Source organism: Mus caroli, chromosome 11, assembly GCF_900094665.2.
Source record: "Mus caroli chromosome 11, CAROLI_EIJ_v1.1, whole genome shotgun sequence".
NCBI classification, from domain to species: domain Eukaryota; kingdom Metazoa; phylum Chordata; class Mammalia; order Rodentia; family Muridae; genus Mus; species Mus caroli.
In genome coordinates, this window is record NC_034580.1 from 103,353,031 (window position 1) to 103,358,651 (window position 5,621).

The window sequence follows — 5,621 nt, forward strand, 5'->3', positions numbered from 1 at the left end:
AAAAAAAAAAAAAAAAAAAAAGCATTAATATGTAGATTTGAAGATTAAGTTGCCCAAAGAATGAGCAGAGGTCCTGAATTCAAATTCCCCAAAACCACATGATGGCTCACAACCATCAGTACAGCTACAGTGTACTCATATACATAAAAAATAGATATAAATATTTAAAAACAAACTAACAAACAAAAAACCTCGTAGTGCCATGAATTCCAATGCACACTTCCCGGCATGCAGAGGTACATGCAAACAAAAGCATCTTTATACATAAGTAAATACTCTTGAAAAAAATTTGTAAGGTGAAGGGCTAGAGGGATGGCTTTGAGAGCTAAGAGCACTTACTGCTCTTCTAGGGGACCCAGGTTCAGTCCTCAGTAACTATATGGCAGCTCACAGCCATCTGCAGCTCAGTTCCACTCCATCTTTGGAGGTGGACATCAGGGCTTACAGGCATATGTGCAGGTAACACACACACAAAGTAAATAAATCTTTTTAAAAACAGGTGAAGAGAGAGTAAGAAGACTGGATTTCAGCCTCTGTCCTTCCCCCATGCCCACTTCATTTACACTCATGTACACACACACACACACACACACACACACACACCTTTAGTTCCAGCACTCCGGAGGCAGAGGCAATTGGATCTCTGAGTTTGAGGCCAGCCTGGTCTACAGAGCAAGTTTCAGGTCAGCCTGGGCTTCACAGAGAAACCTTGTCTCAGCATGTAAAAACAGAATATTCGCAGTGCATTTTCCAGTATATAACAAACATCATCTCTTCAAATTTGTTTTCCAGGTAAATCAGGTGTGATGGTTTGTATATGCTTGGCCCAGGGACTGGCACTATTAGAGGGTATGGCCCTGCTGGAATAGGTGTGTCACTGTGGTTGTGGGCTTTAAGACCCTCATCCTAACTGCTTGGAAGTCAGTATTCTGCTAGCAGCTTTCAGATGAAGATGTAGAACTCTCAGCTCCTCTTCTACCATGCCTGCCTGGATGCTGCCATGCTCCTGCTTCGATGATAATGGACTGAACCTCTGAACCTGTAAGCCAGCCCCAATTACTCATTGTCCTTATAAGACTTGCCTTGGTCACGGTGTCTGTTCACAGCAGTAAACCCTAACTAAGACATAGGGTTTGTGTGTTCGTTTAAATCAATACTTTCGTTCTGAAAGACGTGCCTATTGCTGCATACTTATTGTGTCTAGCTTTATCACTCTTGACCAAATCCTTCCAGAAGAGAGTACAGCATGATCCTCAGAAAATACACTGGAGCTTCAGACACCCTGAGTCAGAAGGAGTTTCTGGGTTCAAGAAGACAGAACAATTTAGATCTCATTTATTAAGGACGCTGTGGAACCATTACATAAGCAGCCGTGTGATTGTAATAGCCGACGTTTCATTAGCTCTGATTGTCTTTTGAGAGAAGCAAACAATAAAATACAGAGATATTAAAAGTTAACTGTGTCATGTGTTGGTAACTGTAATTGGTTGTGACTTGGGCAGAAGCACTAAGTACCAGGAAAGAAGACAAGAGTCTGGGGCTAGCCGGACTTTTAAAGGTCACACAAAAGAACTTTTGACATGCATTGTAAGATGCTGTGTTGGAGGAGTGGGGTCTGAAAGTCTGGTTTACATTAAGATGGGACAGAATGAAAACAGGCCAAGAGAGCAGGAAGGGAGGGGCCCCACCCACCTGCCCACCAGGAGCTAGTCTGTGTCTTCTTAGTTGACCTTGGCCTGGCCTAGGCTTATGGAGTTTTCTCCATAAGCCTCCCTCTCATGAAGAGCAATAGATTTGCCCCACCCAGAGAACATCTCCATCTCCTCCCAGGTTCTGGGCATTAGGTACTGAACCCATCGTCTGCCACGCCTACCCTGTGCTAGCACAGAATGAGATCACTAAACACAACAGGGTTACACATCACTGGGATTCATCTTGGCATCACACCACGTAGGTACCAAGGAAGGGATGCAACCCCACGCCTCCACACTGGGTTGCTGTTCTGCTGCACTGTAATATACTTGCCTCCGGCCCTAGAGAAGTTGGAAGGTGGCTGATAGGATGTTGACTTAATTAGCACATAGGTTCATCTCCCCCGGCCTCCCTTGTTCAAAACTCCAGTGGATGCCTGAAAGGGCAGTAAATGCCCCGTCCTCTATATCTGGTCTATATATTTCTCATATTTTGAGACCATTATTGAGAAAAATGAAGAGTTCCTTGAACACTGGGTTGCAATCTGATCACTGAGGAGCTACTAAGTGACTGACAGGCAAACAGCATAAACAATGAGAATGAATACCTTGTACACAGGGATGGATATCACGCATCCCAAGAAGAAGAATGAGAGGTCATGAGATTTCATTGCTCTAAGAATAATAGCAGTTTAACACTTATGAACTGTCTATTTCTAGACCTTTCCGTATAATATTTTCAGACTATGTTCAGCCTCAAGGAAATAAAGTCACACAGACAGCAAACCTTTGATTAAGAGGGACTGCTATATGGTTAGCAAAACTCTCCACTGTATCAGCCAGCCAAAAACATGGTTATGCTACATGCTAATATCTATACACTTAAGGAGATATTGATCACATACTGGAGTCTCCAGCGACTTGCCTTTTGTTTGTTTAACATAATACTTGCTAACAGCAACATACCAGAAGCCTAAAATGCAAATTTCAGATGCAAATACCACATCCTTTTAGTAATGACTTTCTTCCCCATCCAGACACAAAAAAACAAACAGAATCCTCAAGTTTCCCCAAATGTAATTTTCATACATTGCCCACAGCAGCATAAATATTATAATCACTAAAGGAACCATGTTTGTACATTCCACTCCTAGGCATATGCCATAGAGAGCGACTCTCACACACAAGAAGCCAGAGACAATCGGAATGTGTTCCTGACAACCAGGTTCCCGACAGCAAGTTCTGTGAATCACTCAAGGCATAGAAAACAAAGAGGTATATAAGGCAGATTCCTATGAAGGGTGTTAAAGAACAAAAAAAAGAAAAGATAAAAAATTTGTGATCATTTGCATCAATCACTAGATACCATGCTCTGTGACTGGCTAAGGAGCAGGCTCAGTTGGTAGTGAGCTTACCATGTGAGTACAGAGTACAAAATGTGTGCTCAGAACCTGACACCTGGAGGCTGAAGAGCCAGCTTAATTGTTATGAGCCTATACTGCACTTCCAGAGGACCTGAGTTCAGTTTCCCAGCATCCATGTGGGCAGCTCCCAACTCCAGCTTCAGGGGATTCGATGTCCTTCTTCAGTCCTCACCTTGCATTGGCGTTCAAGTACAAACGCACACACAAAGACACACACACGTGCACATAAATAAAAACCTTCAACAGATAGTCTAGCACCCAACACACACACCACACACACCACACACANACACACACACACCACACACTCACTCACATACATACACTTTCAACACTTTTTTTTTTAATGTAAGCCAATTAAAAGCCAGACAAAGGATTAGAAGTTTCCTCAAAGATGATTAAAAAAAAAATGCCAATAGGCACGAGAAAAGATGTCCAACATTGTAAGCCATTAGGGAAATGCAAATTCAAACCACTTCACACCCTCCAGGGTGGTTAGAAGAAAAAAGAAAATGAGGAGCATTGGCAAATTGGAGTCCTCACACTCTGCCAGAGGGAAGGTACAGTGGGAAACAGTTGGCAGCTCTTCAACCCACTTGAGCATAGGAATTTCACATGACCCTGCAGCAACCCCACCCTGGGGAATAGCGCTAAAAGAATTGAAAACAAATGTCAGGACAGCCAGGACTACACAGAGAAACACTGTCTCAAAACAAACAAACAAACAAACAACAGAGAGAACTAAATGAAAACAAAACAAAACAAAAAAATAATGTCTGGTTGGATGTTCTCACCACCAGGGGTCATTACCAGAGAAGAACCCAGGAGTCCATCAACTGGTAGGCACAATGCCAATACAATAAAAATAAAACAAACAAAAGCTACAAAGAGGAATGGAGAAGTGTTTCGTGCTGCAATGTTGACTCTGACGATCAATATGCTAAGCAAAAACAGATGCAATAGTTTGGCTCCTTACTGCTGTGATAAAACGCTGGCCAAAAGCAACTCGGGGAGGAAAGGGCTAATTTGGCTTAGAAGTTATTCTCCATCATCTTGGAAGCCAAGGCAGGAACTCAAGACAGGAGCTTACATCAGGAAAGCCAGAGGAACTCTGCTTACTAGCTTGCTGCCCAGGGCTTGCCCATGTACCTTCTTACACACCCATCTGACTAGGGAATGGTACCACCCACAGTGGGCTGGGCCTTCCCACAGCCATCATCAATCTAGAAAATATCCCACAGGCCAGTTTGATAGAGGTAATTTCTCAACTGGGCACCCCCTTCCCAGGTGTGTCTGGTAGACAATGACAGCTATGCCAAAAGCCAAACACAAAAGGCCGCATATTTATTGTATGATTAGAAAGTAGACTTGAACCGGGCGTGGTGGCGCACTCCTTTATTCCCAGCACTCGGGAGGCAGAGACAGGCGGATTTCTGAGTTTGAGGCCAGCCTGGTCTACAAAGTGAGTTCCAGGACAGCCAGGGCTAAACAGAGAAACCCTGTCTCGAAAAACCAAGAAAGAAAGAAAGAAAGGAAAGAAAGAAAGAAAGAAAGAAAGAAAGAAAGGAAGGAAGGAAGGAAGGAAGGAAGGAAGGAAGGAAGGAAGGAAGGAAGGAAGGAAAGGAAGGAAGAAAGAAACAAAGAAAGAAACAAAGAAAGAAACAAAGAAAGAAACAAAGAAAGAAAGAAAGTAGACTTGAGCCTTGGCGTGATTCTGTCCTGTGCGTCTGTTCTGTGGAACGGGAGGCAGTTGTTTTCCATCCAGCTTCTCCCACACCGAAGTGCGCCCCTCCACCTCATGGAAGACTCGATGGATATGGCATGAGTCCTCTTAGGCCTCAGAACTACCTTTTCGGCTGTGAACTAAAGGCTGACAAAGACTATCACTTTAAAGTGGATGGTGATGAAAATGAGCACCAGCTGTCATTAAGAACGGTCAGTTTAGGAGCAGGGGCAAAAGATGAGTTACACATCACAGAGGCAGAAGCAATGAACTATGAAGACAGTCCAATTAAAGTCACACTGGCAACTTTGAAAATTTCTGTACAGCCAACAGTTTCCCTTGGGGGCTTCAAAATTACACCACCTGTGGTCTTAGGGTTGAAGTGTGGTTCAGGGCCTGTGCACATTAGTGGACAGCACCTAGTAGCTGTAGGGGAAGATGCAGAGTCTGAAGATGAAGATGAGGAGGACGTAAAACTCTTAGGCATGTCTGGAAAGCGATCTGCTCCTTGAGGTGGTAACATGATTGCACAGAAAAAAGTAAAACTTGATGAAGATGATGAGGACGATGCTGAGGATGAGGAGGAGGAGGAGGATTTTGATGAAGAGGAAACTGAAGAGAGGTCCCAGTGAAGAAATCTGTACGAGATACCCCAGCCAAAAATGCACCAAAATCAAACCAAAATGGAAAAGACTTAAAACCATCAACACCAAGATCAAAGGGTCAAGAGTCCTTCAAAAAACAGGAAAAGACTCCTAAAACACCAAAAGGACCTAGTTCTGT

General features: G+C 43.5%; 1 protein-coding gene and 1 pseudogene across 2 annotated transcripts in view; one reads left to right on the forward strand and one right to left on the reverse strand.

Annotated features, from left to right (window-relative positions):
* The window catches only part of Pitpnc1 (phosphatidylinositol transfer protein cytoplasmic 1), a 265,034-nt gene that overhangs the window by 226,960 nt on the left and 32,453 nt on the right, over positions 1-5,621 (reverse strand). The window lies entirely within an intron of this gene.
* LOC110306221 overlaps positions 4,914-5,621 on the forward strand; it is a 31,819-nt pseudogene continuing 31,111 nt past the window's right edge.